Source organism: Galeopterus variegatus, unplaced genomic scaffold, assembly GCF_000696425.1.
Source record: "Galeopterus variegatus unplaced genomic scaffold, G_variegatus-3.0.2 Scaffold4207, whole genome shotgun sequence".
NCBI classification, from domain to species: Eukaryota; Metazoa; Chordata; class Mammalia; order Dermoptera; family Cynocephalidae; genus Galeopterus; species Galeopterus variegatus.
The window spans coordinates 23688-42235 of NW_007730318.1; positions in this window are offsets into that span (position 1 = coordinate 23688).

Genomic DNA, 18548 nt, shown 5'->3' on the forward strand with positions numbered 1-18548 from the left:
GAAATTAACCCACGCACTTACTGCCATTTGATCTTCGACAAAGGCATTAAGTCTATTCACTGGGGTCGGGACTCCCTCTTCAGCAAAGGGTGCTGGGATAACTGGTTATCCATTTGCAGGAGATTGAAACTAGACCCACATCTCTCACCATTTACTAAAATCAACTCAAAATGGATTAAGGATTTAAATATACACCCTGAAACAATAAAACTTATTAAAGAAAATATAGGAGAAACCCTTCAGCAAATAGGGCTGGGCACAGACTTCATGAATATGACCCCAAAAGCATGGGCAACCAAAGGAAAAATAAACAAATGGGACTATATCAAACTGAAAAGTTTCTGCACAGCAAAAGAAACAATTAACAGAGCTAAAAGACAGCCAACAGAGTGGGAGAAAATATTTGCAAAATACATGTCTGACAAAGGACTAATATCCAGAATATATAAAGAACTCAAACAACTTTACAAGAAAAAAACAAGCAACCCAATTAAAAAATGGGCAAAAGAGCTAAGTAGGCATTTCTCTAAAGAAGATATGCAAATGGCCAACAGTCATATGAAAAAATGCTCAACATCACTCAGCATCCGGGAAATGCAAATCAAAACCACACTGAGATACCATCTCACCCCAGTTAGGATGGCCAAAATCCAAAAGACACCGAAAGATAAATGCTGGCGTGGCTGCGGAGAAAAAGGAACTCTCTTACATTGTTGGTGGGAATGCATAATGGTGCAACCCCTATGGAAAATGGTTTGGAGGTTCCTCAAACAGCTGAAGATAGATCTACCATATTTTCACATATTTTTAAGACAGTAGGCCAGTCAGCTGCTCAGCCTTGTCATCAGAGATTCTCTCTCATTCATTCTCCACCATTTTTGCTATGTTGGCTTGTGTCTTCATACTTATTACTTCATGGGCACATGATGGCTGTGTGTCTTCAGGCATCATGCATCATGTCTACATTCCAGGCAGAAAGAAGTTGAAATGGTGAAGAATGAAAAGACTTTCTTTTACCAGCGTGGCTTTGACATTTTATTTAGGAAAGGAAGAGAGTCCCATCTAGAACTATACCATGTAGCCACCATAGCTGCAAAGAAGTTTGGCAAATTAAAGACTTAACTTTGCAGTCTGTTTGAAATAAAAGACAAGGGAGAAGGTGTGTGGGAATAAATGCTAAATGACACAGTGCTTCTTTAGACCTCCCTAGATTAGGTTAGATCTCACAAGCTCTGCACTTCTTTCTAGAACATCCAAAATGTAATTAGTATCTGTGTCCAGACACTATTCATCAATAGTCCCATAAGAAATATTCACTGTTGAATATTTATCTTATACTATGAGGGCTACACCACACCCGTAGCTCATTTCCCTGATTATGTAGCAATAGAGAGACCTCTATGCATTTTTATTTGCTATTTATGCTGTAAAACACTAACCAAATTTTCTTTAAATTTAAAAAATTTTCTATTTCACTGAGATCTTCCTTCACAATAAGGGATTGTAATAAACACATTCTTGAAAAACTCCAGATAAAGAGTAAAAAAAGTCAGATGTGCATGTATATATATATATATGTTGTATATATAATTTCTCACACCATAATAATATCTGTAATATGTATTAGTCCATTTCTGTCACTTATAACAAAATACATGAAAGTGGGTAATTTGTAAAGAAACAATATTTACTGCTTACAGTTTCAGAGGCTGAGAAGTCCAAAGTCCAGGGAACACATCTCATGAGGATTTTTGTTGGTGGATGATGGCTCTTCACAGCAATGTATGGTATCACATGGTGAAATGTCAGAAGCAAGAGAAAGAGCTGAGCTTCTCAGTTGCTGTCATTTTAAAGCCATCAGAACCACACCGATTACTCCATTAATGGATCAGTCCATTCACGAGGACACAGTCCTCCCAATCTAATCATCTTTTCAAGGCCTCACTTTTCAATTAACATAGGAGGATTTCCCACCATCTTAACACTGTTGCAGTAGGGATTAGGTTTCAACATGAGCTTTAGGGGTACAAAATATATCCAAACTATGTCATTCGACCCCTGGCCCCCTGCCCCTCTCACATACAAAATGCAGTCATTTCATCCAAATAGTCCCAACAGTCTTAGCTTATTCCAGCACCAATTTAAAAGTCCAAAGTCCGAAGTATCATCTAAGACTAAAAGCAAACCTCCTTTCAATTGTGAATCTATAAAAATAAAAGATAATATTATTGACTTCCAAGATAAAATGGTGGGACAATCATAGGGTACATATTCCCATTCAAAAAGGGAGAAATAAGCCAAGAAAAGGGGTCCTAAGCAAGTCCAAAACCCACCAGGGCAGTCATTATATCTCAAAGCTGGTGAATTTTCTACCTTGACTCCGTGTTTTGCATTCTCCACATGCTGGTGTGAGAGCTGGATCCCCAAATCCACAGGCACCTCCACTCCTTACGGCTTTTCTGGTCTCTGGCCATGCTTTGGCTCTCCCAGGCTGATGTTGCATGCTAGTAGTTCTGCAGTTCTGGGGTCTTGATGGTGATCCCATGCTTATGGCCCCACTAGACATGGCTCTGGTGGGGGTTCTCTGCTACAACTACAACTCCATATTTCTACTTGGCATTACCGTAGCAAAGGCCTTATGTGGTGACTCTGCACCTGTGACAGAATCTTTTCCTGGGCCCCCAGGCTTTTCCATACATCCTTTGAAATATGGGTGTGATGCCTCCACTAGCTCTTGCATTCTGTGACCCTGTAGTCTTAACACCACATGGATACTGCAAAGGCTTCTGGCTTGTATCTTCCAAAGCTGCAGGTCTAGCCATACCTGGGGCCACTTTAACCACAGTTTGAGCAGCTGGAGCACCAGAGTAAGGGGAGCAGTGTCCCGAGGTGGCTGGGGACAGCAAGCCCATAGAGGGTGCCACTGGCCAGTTCCCTTAAACCATTCTATTTCATTAGGCCACTGGGCATGTCATAGGCGGGGCAGTCTCCAAGATCTCTGAAATGCTTTGGGGGTCTTTTTTCCTTTCTCTTGATAATCCCTTTCTTCTGTCCTGATCTCCTTAGCAAATGGTCAGGGGACTACACCCTTGCTTTCCTTTCTTGAGCAGACTTTTTCACTCTTTATGAGGCCAACCTAAGAGTTCTCCAATTTTTTACCCTCTATTTTCCTTATAATTATAAAATTCTGCATTTGTATGGTGCCTTTGCTGCCATAACTCAGCATAGGCTGTTGCAAGTATCCATGCAGCTTCTTGAATGCTTTGCTGCTTGGAACTTTCTTCTGCCAAATATGCTGGGTCAGCAAATTTAAATTCCACATTCCATAAAACTTTTGGGTATGAACAGAATGCAGCCAAGTTCCTGGCAAGTTCATAGCAAGGATGATCTTTACCCCAGTTCCCAATAAGTTCCTTCTCATTTACATCCGAGATCTCCTCAGTATGGCCTTAACTATCCATATTTCTATCAGTATTCTGGTCACCACCATTTAACCACCACCATTATTTAACCAGTCTCCAAGACATTACAGACTTTTCCTGGATTTTTTGTCTAAGCAACCACCAGCATCTGGCTTTTACTAACCTGCTTCTCCAAATTATTCCAGCCTCTGCCCAACACCCAGTTCCAAAGCCAGTTCCACATTTTCAAGTATTAGTTATAAACAACACCACACTTCTGTGGTACCAATTTTCTGTATTAGTCAATTTCTGTTGCTTAGAATACCTGAAATTGGATAATTTATTAAAAAGCTGAAATTTATTTCTTACAGTTTCACATGCTGGGAAGTCCAAATTCCAGGGAACACATCTGGTGAGGACCTTTCTCTTAGTGGTGGCTCTGTAGTGACAGAGGGTATCACATAGCAAATACGGAAGGAGTAAGAGAGAGAGCTAAGCTTCTCAGTTGCTCCCCTTTAAAGCCAGCAGAACTATGTCCACTATGTCATGAATGGATCAATCCATTCATGGAGACACAGTCCTCACAATCTAATCACCTCTTTAAGGCTCCACCTTTTGATTACCATAATAGGGTTTCTCACCATCTTGACACTGTCACAGTTGGGATTAAGTTTCAACTTGAGCTTTGAGGGGACAAACATATCCAAACTATATCAATAATCTAATCTAATAATACAATAATACCCTATAATCACACACACACACACACACACACACACACACACACATACACACACACACACAAATGAGGACAATTCAAAAAGATCATGGTAAAATGGATATAAAAGATACTATGCTCTGATGATTATTTCTATTGTTATGCAGAACATTTTTAGTTTTGTGTAATCCCATATGTCTATTTTTTCTTTTGCTGCCTGTGCTTTAGAGTCTTCTCCATAAAATTTGTGTCCAGATGACCAACTAGTAGAATGGAAGAAAATATTTGCAAACTATATATCTGGAATTAATATCCAGAATATAAAAGAAATTTAAACATCTCAACAGCAAAAATAACAATAATCTGATTAAAAAATGGGCAAATGAGCTGAATGGAAATTTCTCAAAGGAAGACATACGAATGACTCACATGCATGTAAAAAATGTTCATCACTAATTATTAGGAAAATGCAAATCAAACCATAATTATGTATCTTTTCACCCCAGTTAGAATGGCTATTATCAAAAAATAACAGATGCTGGGGAGGATGCAGAGAAAAGGGAACTCTAATACACTGTTGGTGGGACTATAAATTAGTACAGCCATTATAGAAAAGAGTGTGGAGCTTCCTCATAAAACTAAAAATAGAAGTACCATATGATATAGCCATCCCACTACTACGTATTTACCCAAATTAAAGGAAATGAGCATACTGAAGAGATATCTGCACCCTCGTGTTTATTGCAGCACTATTCATAATAGCCGAGCTATGGAATCAGTCTAGGTGTCCACTAATAGATGAATGGGTAAAGAAAATGTGACATATATACACAGTGGAATACTATTCAGCCATAAAAAATAATTAAATCCTGTCATTTGCAGCAACATGGATGAGCTTGGAAGATATTATGTTAAGTGAAGTAAGTCAGGCACAGAAAGATGAATACCATATATGTGGGAGCTTAAAAAAATAAGTTGAACTCTTAGAAGTAGAAATTAGAATTGTGATTACTAGAGTTGGGAAAGAGGGGGAGGGGAGACAGGGAGAGGTTGGTAAATGGGCACAAAATTATAGCTAGATAAGAAAAATAAGTTCTATTAATGTACAGTAGTGCTAGGCATCTATAATTAATAATTGTATATTCTCAAATGGTTAGAAGAGAGATCAAATTTTCTCATCATAAAAAAGATACATTTTTGCAATGATGAATATGTTAATGACCTTGATCTGATCATCACACTTTGTATATTTTTGGAAAATAAACTGTACCCCATAAATATGTACAATCAGTACATTATGATTAAAAACTAAAATAGGAATTTTCCTATTTTAAAAAAATGTAATACAAATCTTTCCATGAACTTTTTAAAGTATCCTCATGTGTATAGATAGATAGATAGATAGACAATCTCCTGTAGAATAAATGCAAACACAAAATCCTTTTCTTTTTCAGCTTTATTGAGGTGAAAAATTGACAAATAAAATTGTATAAATTTAAGGTGTACATGATATATGTATTCATTGTGAAATGATTTCCACAATTGAGCTAATTAATATATTCATTCATATACTTAAGATCTACTCTCTTAGTGAATTTCAAGCATCCATTCTTATTAACTATAGTCACCATGCTGACATTAAATACCCAACAGTTATTCATCTTATAACTGAAATTTTGTACCCTTTAACCAACATTTCCCCATTTCTCCCCTACCTGCTGACCCCTGGTAACCACCCTTTACTCTCTGCTTCAATGAGTTCAACTTCTTTAGATTTCACATATAAGTGAGATCCCGCAGCATTTGTCTTTCTGTGCCTAACTTATTCCACTCAACATAATGCCCTCCAACTTCATTCATGTTGATGCAAATGGCAGGATTTCCATTTTTGTGGCTGAATAATATTCTATTGTGTATATGTGTGCATATATATATATACACACATACACATATCACAATTTTTTATCATTCATCCATTGACAGACACTTAGGACTTTTCTATATCTTAGCTGTCATGAACGTTGTAGTAAACATGGGAGCACAGATATTTCCAGAAGGTAGATTGCACTTCCTTTGGATGGATACCTAGAAGTGGAATTCCTGGATCATATGGTAGTCGTATTTTTAATTCTTTGAGGAACCACCGTACTGATTTCCATAATGGCTCCACCAATTTACATACCACCAATGGTGTACAAGGGTTCTCTTTTTTCCATGTCCCCACCAAGATGTGTTATTGCCTTTTTGATAATAGCCATTCTAATGGGTGTGAAGTGACATCTCACTGCTGTTTTGATTTGCATTTCCCTCAGGATTAGTGATATTGAGCACCTTTTCATATATCTGTTGGCCATTTGTATGTCCTCCTTGGAAAAATGTTTATTCAGCTCCTTTGCTCAGTTTTTAATGGACTTATTTGGGGCTCTTTTGGGTTTTTGGTTTTTTGTCTGTTTTTTACTATTGAGTTGGATGATTTCCTTATATATTTGGGGTATTAATCCCTTATCAGTTATTGGTTTTCAAATATTTTCTCCCATTCCTTGGGTTGCCTTTTCCTTTTCCTGATTGTTTCTTTTGCTATGCAGAAACTTTTTAAATTAATGTATTCATACTTAATTATTTTTGCTTTTGTTGCCTCTGAGCTTTTGGTGTCATATCTAAAAAATCATTACCAAGACAAATGTCAAAGAGATTTTTACCTGTAGTTTTTTCTAGGAGTTGCCCAGACAACCATCCAGCAGAATGGGAGAAAATATTTGCCAACTATTCACTCGACAAGGTATTAATATCCAGAATATACAAAGAACTCAAACAACTCAACAGCAAAAGAACAAATAATCCAATTAAAAATGGGCAAATGAACTGAATAGATATTTCTCAAAGAAGACATACAAATGGCCAACAAGTTTATAAAAAAAATGCTCAACATCACTAATTATTAGGGAAATGCAAATTCAAACCACAATGAGATATCATCTCACCCACATTAGAATGGCTATTATCAAAAAGACAAAAAATAACAAATGCTGGAGAGGATGTGGAGAAAAGGGAACACTTATACGCTGTTGGTGGGGATGTAAATTAGTGCGGCCATTATGAAAGACTGTATGGAGATTCTTCAAAAAACAAAGATAGAACTACCATATGATCCAGCAATCTCACTACTGGGTATTTATCCAAAAGAAAGAAGTTTATGGTTTCAAGTCCTACATTTAAATATTATTCAGTTTGAAGTTAATTTTTATAAATGGTGTAAGACAAGGGTCCAATTTCATTCTTCTGCATGTAGACATCCAGTGTTCCCAACACCACTTGTGGAAGAGATTATCCTTCCCTGATTGTAAATTCTTGGCACCTTTGTCAAAGATTAGTTGACTACATATGCTTGTTTTTATGTCTGGACTTTGCATTTCATTCCATTAGTCTATGGGTCTGTTTTTATGCCAGCATCATTGTAAAAGTTTTTGAAAAAAAATCTTGAAAAGCAAAACTACACAAGCATTTTTGTTAGCCCTACAGAGTAGTCAGACCTAACTCTAGGAGCTAATGTCGTGTGAATGAGAGGATCTTAAATACTTTATTGGGTTATCCAGGAAGGCCTAAAAGAAGCTCAGCCACAAAGCTATGTGTAGGTTGGTAGGTGAGTTAGTGAGAGATGAGCCAGGCCAAGAGGCTGTCCTCCTAACACTTCTCTTCCCCTTGCCTTGGCATCACTCACCATATTGCAGGTAAAAGTTGCAACCTATTTTATGCCATTGCAGTTCTTGCTGGAACTGAGAGGATTTGGGCTAGAATAATGACAATGCAGTAGATTACCAGGCAATATTTCCATGTTGGTTGTATGCTGTCAGCATAACCTGCAGAAGGAAAGACAGCTGTAAATGACAGGGAAATGTACAGGATGGAAGCAGGGTATAGTTAGTTAGCCTCTTTGCTTCCCTTATTTTTTTACTATTCAAGACAAAATTATGGATAGAAGTTTTCCTTCATTTCTCATGTGAGTAAAGATCAAACTAAAACAAATGCTGTAGCTGGGAATTGATGTCAGAATTATTGCTCTAGAATTCACAGTGAGGTATGTGGGAGGTTATCAGTCTGGGACAATGCATTATATATCAGTTTTATTGGTCTAACATTTCTTTTGCTCTAGGATTAAGCATGACTTCCAAATCTAGAGTCATTCAGGCGAGAAGAAAGATTCCACAAATAATAGAACCTTAAAATTTTATTGCTGAAACTTATGAAACTTAGAGATTGTCTGGTATAACCCATGCACTTTATGCATGATGAAATTTAGCCACAAAGATAGTAAGTGACCTAACTAATTGTCATATGGCTTGTTAGTGGCACAGCCTGGTCCCCAGTTTCCATCTGGTACTTTTTCCAGCAAACCACCCTGAATCCATTGTCTTACAAAACATACCGGGAAATGTACCGATTATATTTGTTTCTTCTTTTCCACGGACAAAACATTTCCATTATGTGAAAGGGACATTGATCAGCATGCTTGTGAAAGTAGATCTGTCTCAGCAGTGTTGTTCTTCAGTACTATGTTTCTCTTTTTCACCTTCACCTCTCACATTTTCCTTCATATTCATTTCTTTCTAGCTCTCCCACTCTGTTCCTTATTCCTACTTCCTCTCATTCATCTCCTTTTTTCTATCTGATGTCTGCAACTGGGCTACCTAAAAAATAAACACCATGGGCAATTATCAAATTAATCTCTTATGCACCAACACTCTTCAAATAGGCAAGTTAAGTATTTTTTTTTTTTAGTTAATGAGTTGAATATTATTTCAGATTAATTGTAAATAATAGTAGATTAAATTGAATTTCACATATGTAATTAAAGTTTCAAAATCTTATATTTCAAATGAGGAAAGCAAGCTCTGTCAACACCTTTATATAGAAACACTTCTAATGGAGGTATAAACCATAACTTCCATAAACACTCACTCATCGTTCAGAAGTATAATCAGAATTAATGAGTTGAAAAACTGCTTTTACTGCCAGTAACACTGGCCAATAAATATCTAAAATGGCTGTAAAATTTGAGTATGATTGGCTCTGACTGAGACCTTTAAGTGTTATCTGAAGCAAAAATGAGAAAATGAGCATGATGTTGTGCAAGTCCTTGGTTTGTTTGGTCTCAGATCTTGCTCGGGTTATCTAGGGCTGTTTAACAACCCATTGCAACACTTATTGGCTTAAACAATGACAATGTTTATTTTGTGCATGGATCTTTCATTTGGACTGGCCTCAGTGGGGATAGCTTGTCTCTGCTCCACGTGACATCAGCAGGGGCCGCTCAAAGACTGGGGGCTGGAATCAACTGAAAGCTCACTCCCTCGCTTGTCTGGCCCTTGATGCCAGCCCTCAGCTAAAACTTCAGCTGGAGCTGTGACTGGAACACCTACATGGTCCCTTCCTTTATCTCTGCTTGGTTATTGCTAATCTCTAGACTGCCTCACTGCCATTTGTTTGACTTTTCAGGTATTTTTAAAACTGCCTTTTGCAATTATTTCCCTGTATTAAATTTCCTCTGTTGGATTACACCACATAGAAGGAGAGAGAGAGAACAAGGTAGAAGCTATATCCTCTTTTATGAATCTGTGCAGCCACTTTTGTTCCCTTTGGAGCAAGTCACTAAGGCCAGCCATTTTCAAAGAAAGGGAAATTAGACTCCACTTTCACAACACCAGTGTCAAAGAATTTGTGAACAGGTTTTAAAACCACTGTAGCTTTCCGTCCTAGTCATTTTCTTGTTTGTTCAGATCAAACTCCTGTTCTTTCTTCTTTCTTTTTTTTTCTTATTGAAAGACAATTGATTATATATATTTGTGGGGTACAGAATTGAATATCAATACATGTGTACAGAATCTGGTGATCAAATCAGGATACTTAGTGTACTCATGTTTACCAAACATAACCAATCTTTATCACCCTTAACTAATTTCTTGTTAACTCCCCTCCTCCTCCCCTTTTCTCACCTCTAATAACCACAGTTCTGTTCTCTCTCTTTTTTTTTTTTTTTTGAAAGTTCAGTGAATTATTGTGATTATTTCTTGCTTGCTTGCTTGCTTGCTTTGCTTGGTTTCTTTATGTTAGCTGTCATGTATGAGTGAGGACATGCGGTATTTCTCTTTCTGTGCTTGGCTTATTTCATTTATTTATCATAATTTTCTTTAAGTTCATCCATGTTCGTGCAAGTGGCAGAATTTCATTCTTTTTTATGGCAGAGTAATATTCCATCAAGTATATATACCACATTTTCCTTATCCAGTTGTCTGCTTATGGACATTTAGGCTGATTGCAACTCTTGGCTATTGTAAACAGAGCTGCAATAAACATGGGAGTGCAGGTATCCCTTCGACATGATGATTTCCATTTCTTTGGATAAATGCCCAGCAGCGGGATTGCTGGATCATATGGCAATTCTCTCTGTAGCTGTTTGAGGAACTTCCATACTGCTTTCCATAATGGCTGTGCTAATTCACAGTCACACCAACAGTGTAGACGTGTTCCCCTTTCTCCATATCCTTGCCAGTATTTGGTATTCTCTGTCTTTTTGATAACGGCCAGTCTAACTGGGCTGAGATACCTCGACGCCAACCCCTTTTCTTTCCTTTCATTTATCTATGCTTCAGGACATTTACTTCTGCACAATACATTTCCCAGGACTCCTTGCCTGCTGGCTTCTAGGCAGGGGCGTCCAGTGGGAGGTATTGACAAGATATTGGAAGGCAAGAGGAGGGGAAATGCCAGGATAGTTTTTTCCTTCTTTATCAGGTTCAAACAAAATCTTTGGCAGTGCACGAACCTCCTTTTTGGTTTCAGTTCCAATTGGCAGTCTCCAGTCCCTGTGCCCTGGTATCACCCCCTTTTCCTTCAGTCCCTACACCGGCAGTGTTGGTAGCTGACTTCTTCCATTGCTAACACATAGATTCCCTCCCTCTTCTCTGTTTGGATTTTTCAGCTCTTTTGCAAACTACACTTTCTAATTAAACCCAAGTATAAACTCTCACAAACTATCCCAGATAATTTTGCTTTTCTGAATGGATACTGACTGACACAGATGTGAAGAAAGGCCAAAGAACACTAATTTTAAAATGATGAAGATTTCATTAAGAGCTAGAAAACATGTTGGGGCCTGTAGTCTAATTATACAATTTTGCAGAATGGTAGCCATGAAACGATACACTATACATTCCACATTTCACCTATATTTATAAAAAACAGGTAAATGGCAAGTGTCATGTATTATTTACGTGGCTTTGTCATAAGTGCAGAATAAGTTCAGAATAGTGCTGCAGGTCAGCCACATCACAATATAAAAGAGTCAAGTGAGAATGTTGATCAAGACAAAGACGTGTATAGTGCATTTTATATATGGTCATCCAAAAGTTTCTCTATTGCCTAAAGAACCTGTGCTCTAGTTCCCCAAACTTTTATTCAAATCGTATCATGTTGCTGATTTTTTTTTTTATAATCTGAATTTTTTGTGCATTTTTTTATGGGCTATCAGATTATATGAGACTTTATATATAAAAATAAAGAGTTCTTCCTGAACTTTCAAAAACAAAAATGGTTGTTAAAAACGTACGATACAACAATAACAGCAACAACGAAAACTTTATGATTTTTTGGAGGGAAGTGGGAGGACAATTTGGAGGACTTTTGGTGCTCAATGGGGTGGCATTGTAGGAGCTATGAAATTACAACTGTCTCCTTGCCTTACATTATGGATACAGTTTATTCGTAATTTTTTCACTTTAAAATTGAAGTCACTAATCTTTTGATTCCTGTGCTGCCTTGACTTTGTTAATAATTAATTTCTTCTGCTTGGCATATCTTTAATTTGAACCACAGTGTTTGAGAGCTTCCAATCTGTGGATCTGTGCAAATGCATTATTGAACATTCTTCCAACAGCTCTTCTCTTTTCATTTTGCTCCTCCTGCCTTCTCATTACTCAGTCCTAAAACGTATCAAGATTGTGGCTTTTCTTAGAGAGTGCATTGCTGAGAGAATACTCTCTTTGTATATACCACTCCTCTTTTGCTTTGTAGTAGGGGAGTCTTTGGTTTTACTGATGGCACTGTCAGCTAGGACAGGTAGGTTTATGTCAGGTGGAGAAGTGCTAGCTCCTTTCTCTTTAGCTGAAGAAGGCATCTTTCTCAAGAAGGAGGAGCAAAGTCACCTAATATAGTGTGCACACACTAATGTTTATTTGAATGAAGCATGCACATATCAAAGGATATCTGGTATATTCTTCAAATATACAGCAGACTCTCTGACTAAGACAGTACAGGCCAAGCACAGCTCCTCTTGCTGGCCTCTGGCAGAGTGGAGAGGAGAACCCAAGGTAATCTCAGAGTAAACTCTGACTGGCTCCATAAAACACTCATTGATTATATGAAGGGGATGGTTGAATATAAGATGTGTAGAAATCTGAAGATTATTTGAAGCTTCCTAACTCTAAATGGTTAGATTTAAGAGGAAAAGATAAGGATCCACTTCAAAAATATCACTCAAAATTATATTTCTTCAATATTCCCTTACTAGCAACTAAAGTATACTTCTTATCTAGTCCCAGTTATTACAGTAAAGTTTGTAAGTTCTACAGGTCGCCTCAAAAATTAGGGTGTGTTTACATCTTAAAAAAAAAAAAAGAAGAAACATTTTTAAAAAGGCACTTGTGACCAGTCACTCATTTCAACATTTATTGAATCCCTACCTGTTCCAAGCACTGTGTGAGACACTGAGAATTTGTAGGAAATGGAATATAGTTTCTGCTCCCAATATATCGGCACATACTTACGGTAATTCATTACTTACTGAAGTTGCTGGTTTTATGATATTTGTACTGTCTTCTCTCTGTTAATAATTGCACAACCTCTGCATTGGTTATTACTTCTGCTTTTAAGTACCTTTTCTCCCTTCTCCATCTGTGGAATCCTACCATATTCATTTATTCTTCAATATTCAGCCCCACACCACTGTTAACTCTTCTATGAAGATTCTACTTTCCCTCCTCTGAGCTCCACAAGCAGTTTAAGTTTTGGTCTCCTCGTCAACAGCATGATAGTAATCTTATCACTAGCACATAGTGGAGAGCCTGGCACATATTAGATGTTCCATTAACATGAGCCCTCATTGACTTGGTTAAATAGTTTACAGGCATCTTGACTGTAGGGGGTACTATTTTATAGTACAGTGATAAGAAAAGACCCCCCTTCTCATCTCTGCCCTCACTCCTGAAGAATCTGAAGGGCATGAAGAAGCACACCTTGTCCAAATCCTAAGGAAGGTTGCTCTTCAGTGACACATTTTTGAATGTGGAATTGGGGTATTTTCTTCCTTCCAGGGATTGGGCCTTTCAGTGCTGAGAACCTCATTGTTGATTTTGCTGAAAATGATTTCATCGATTCAAATGAAGAAGCTATTTGGCAGCAGAGTCTTGACTGAGGCTGGTATGTTAATCACGTTGACACTCCCCTACCCCCACTTTTTCTGACCAAAGAGAAAAGATTATAAGAAGATTGCTGCCAAGGAGGAAAGGAAATCAAGTTATAAAAGGCACCAGGCACAGTCAAAAGTGGCATTAAAAATACAAGTAAATTGTCCAGATTGCTGGTTGTTGTAATTTTTCCCCAGCTGTCCATGAGAGCTTAATGCTAATCTTCTATTCAGTTTAATGGCCATGAATTTATATAGAGAATACATTATAGATAAAAAACTTGAACTCAGGCTGTGTTGTTGACTTTGACTTGAAATTCAAGATTTAGTTGTACCCCTCTTAAAAAAAATAAGTCTAAAACTAATATGAAAACAAACATTCTCCAACTAGCTGTGGACTCAGAGGGCTAAATATCCTCATCAGACTCTTGGGTAATTATGTAGAATTCAACAACAAATGAGCACAGAGGAGAATTACCAAACACTAAAAAATTATGCCAACTCATTGAGACAAGTTGTTGATCAGGTGTTGTTGGTCAGGTGTCCCTTACCCATTATTACATTGATGTGTCCTGTTAAGGCTGTGTCTATAAAGAAAATTAAAATGTCATGGGGGTATGGTGTTTACCATACCATAAAGCATAGAAACTGTCTTGGATACCTGTTGTTTGTCTCTCTTGATCTGTTCTCATCCCTTCTCTTCTTTGATCTTTGCCATGGTATACCTATAGACCACATCAGTGGGCCTCCTGTATCTTCTCTCTCCCAGTTGGGTTTAGCCTAGGAGGAGTCCTGCTAGCCGGAAGGCAAAAAGAAGAGAGTATTTACTCTCTGGCATCCTTCCCTGCAATGTCGCCTTGGGCTCACTCTGCCCCTCAACTGCTCCTCTTGATGTATGCTACTCTATACAGCATTCTCATGTTCTTGTTTCCAGCAACTTCTCCCTTGTTTCTTAGGACTTAAGATGGGTGCCAACTCCACTGTTCATCTTTTGTGGTTCCCTCTACACCCAAACAAATCCTTTGTACTTCATAACTCTGTTAACCCTCTATGAACTATTTTAGTTTTACTATACCATATATTTCCTGACAAGATGAGGTAAAACTGAGAACAGCAAAGCTTTGTTTAATGAAGTATCTTCAAACAGCACAAAATGAATTGGGGTATATACATACCATTATGTGATATAGAATACCAATTTTTTAATGAAGATCAAATAATAAAGCATAAAATTTGTGTCAGCCTTAAAAGGAAAAAATAAACCTCTATTTATAACTTGAAAAAGATGAACAAAAGAACATGCAGGCAACTCAGACCAATGTTACTTTACCAACTGGTAAGATACTAGTTCTCTGAAAGAGCAGCCACAGACATTGCACAGATCCTAAGTGCAACTGAAATTTTTACAATGTATCCACTTAAATTATATCATCTCAATCATTTTCTGCTTGAATAGTTCTCACCAGAAATAAATATCCTCATATCTGAGTAGAAAAGCATGTATACAAGTATTAATTGTATTTTCCACATTTTAAATTAAAACTCAGCATTAAAAGATTGTGTATCTGTCAAAAATCATTAAATAATAAGACTGTTGAAGGATTTTTGCAAGCATAGTCCATTCTCGGAACGTTTTACAATGTAGGTGAAACAAACCTGTGTTAGCAGAGGGTGCCAAATTCTACCCTGACAGGTAGCAGTAAATCAAATAAATGTCCCAGGCTTTAAGCAGAATAAAGATTCTCCTTACATCATCTGCTTCTACATATTCTAATAAAATAAAACCATTGGCAATTAGGAATCTTCTTCCTCCTGTAGCTTTTACAAATTATTATTTGTGTATTTACCAGATGCCTTATGGAGTGCAAGTTCTTGTAAGTGGAAAAAGAAAGTGTGTTTTTTTTTCCTGCAAATTCTGTCACATTTTTGTAGATCTCTTTTCGAGTTTTTAAAATTATAAATAGATATAGCACGTTAACTATCACTCAGGAATCTGGAAAAGTAAGTCTGCATATCTAAGATTATTATGATTAAGGCAATGGTTCTGCCATCTTATAGTTGCATTTAAATTCTTAGGTAGCTTACTTATTTGGAAAACTGAATCGACATTTATTAGAATGCTAGAAGTCATGTTTTATAAATTACTGAATACATAAGTCTTGTCATTGATCTGTAAAAATAAATGCATATTGTTTAGTAATATGAATAAATCAAATTATGCTTTAGTTCAGTTCATATATTTGCTATGAAATCCATGGATTAAATAAATTTAAATAATAGAGTTATGCTGGCAGTGTCAGTACAACAAATATTTATAAAGCACCCACTAAGCTCCAGGTGCTGTTGAAGACAGAAAAATAACTAAAACACTGTCTCTATCCTCAAAAAAAGTAATCAAAAGGGAGGCAAACAGCAAGCATGTGATTGAACAAAATGTAAGTCAAAACAGAATGAAGTTTCTAAGAGAAATAAAAGAAAATTCTAAGTGTATACAGGAGTAGATTATATTTGGTTGAGTTTATCAGAAAAAGAATCACCGAGGAGATTTGAGAGGGAAATAGAACTTAAGGTCCAAAAGGATTCAGAAAGGAAGAAATTAGGCCAAGGGTGAGAATAGAAGAGAAAGAATGTTATGTGAAGAAACAGCACAACAAAGTCATGGCAATGGAGAAACCTAGAGAATATTTAAGGGACAAGCAAAATTGCAAATTAGCTAAACGTAGGATAAGAGGATTATATTAATTATCCAACAGATACATACTATGTACATATACTATGAATGAAGAACTCTGCTAGTGTCTGTGCTAAACACAGCAAAAAATTAAACACAATATTTGCCCTCATGGAGTTTGCATTCTTGATGAGTAGGGAGGGGCAATAAATAAATATCTATTCAATAAAAAATTTGAAACCTCACATAGCATGAAAAATTGGAGGTAAAGTGGCAGAAACATATGTGCCTTGGCTCTGAGAAAGACTGTGTTTTGTTTGTGAGCATCCAAGTCCTAGAGAGACTGAGCATGAGCTCTGGTTTTATCCCAATTTCCTTAATCAGAGTTCTGATCCAGTGGAGAGGACCAAGAGTGAGGTATGAAGAGCAGAGGGCATTTTCTTCCCAGGGCTTCCACAAGACAAAGTATGGATGACCATTTATTTGCTTTTTATGAGCAAAATAAAAGTTTTCTCTCTACCCCTAAGAGGTCAATAAGTACAAGGCATTAAAGACATGATGGGAATTTAACTATTTAAAAAGGAAAATATTTCTACCAACAGTTAGATAATTTATCAGTACAAAAATATAAAAGACTATAGGTTATTCTTTCTAATTATCTCTCAAATTCCTCAGATCACAGAGTTCTCTTTGGGACTTGTATTCCAAAAATCAAAATATCCTCTGATATAAAAGGATATTTTAGCTCATATCCATTTTTTCCTAAAGAACTTTACTGACAATCAGCCAAAATGTACATGATCTTTTTATGTCTTAATAAAGAAATCAAGGTAAACATCATAGACTATCAGGCTGTTATATTCCTGTTACGTACCAGGAAAAGAGAAAAGGAAAAACACAAAGCTTCATAAAGCTTTATTTTTTGCAGTACATTAAAATAGTTATTTACAGTATTATGACAGTTTGTCACTTGTCAAGAAATGTCAGTGGTGTTGTCCCGCCTACCTCATTAAGACACATGAAGGAAACTTGGCAATATGTATCTGTCATCATTTTGACTTGTAAGTAAAGTTGTTCCAGTGGGTTATTCATAAAATTTTTCATATTAGCTTTTGTGGATCAAATATGCCATCATTTTTTAAGCTATTAAACTATGTTTAGAAAAGTTTCAGGTTCACCACAAAACTGAGTGGAAAGCCCAGAGAGTTCCCATATACCCCCTGTCCCTACATACATACAACCTCCTCTATGCTACTGGCATCCCCCATCAGTGGTACATTTGTTACAATTGATGAACCTACATTGACACATCATAATTACTCAAAATCCATAGTTAACGTTAGGATTCGCTTTTGGTGTTGTACATTCTAGGGTTATTGACAAATATATAATGACAGTATCCATCATTATATTATGGCACAGAATAGTTACACTGTCCTAAAAATCCTCTGCATTCTGCCTATTCATCCGTTCTTCCCCATAACCCTTGCAAATCACTGACCTTTTTACTGTCTACATAGTTTTTTGTTTTGTTTTGTTCTGTTTTGTTTTCTGCCAGAATGTCATATAGTTGGGATCATGCAGTATGTAGCTTTTCAGATTGGCTTCTTTCACTTAACAATATGCATCTAAGGTTCCTCCATGTTTTTTCATGGCTTAATAGCTCATTTCTTTTTAGTGCTGAAAATATTCCATAGATGAACCAAAGTTTATTTATCCATTCACCTACTGAAGGACGTCTTGGTTGTTTCCCAGTTTTGGCAATTATGAATAAAGCTGAATAAACATTTGTGTGCAAGTTTTTGTGTAAACCTAAATTTTCAGGTCATTTGGGTAAATACCGAGGAGCACGATAGCTGGATCATATGATAAGAGTATGCATAGTTTTGTGCCAGAGACCAGCTCCACAGGATTCGTTGGACCTGAATAGGTGGTGTGGATTTGGTGAAAAAAGAAAAACATGGACCACAGATGTCTAGTGCAAGTGTGGACAACAACCACATGAATTTGTTTTATTCATATGTTTTACTTAATCTTTTACATGATGATTTATCTTTTAATCAAAACATTTCTTATTTCATCTCTACAGAAAAAGAAAAATCAAAATGTTCCAAAGCACTCATGCTGTGACAAAAACACCTACTCATGCATCAATAATTCACCCCAAAGCCTGTGGCTTGTGGCCAGGAAACTATACAACAGCAACATGCTTGGCTTTAAAACGTCAGACTTCCGGTCCGGTATGGGGGCAACACTGAGGGTTGCAATCCGTTGCTGGACACGGAAAAAAAGACAAAAAGA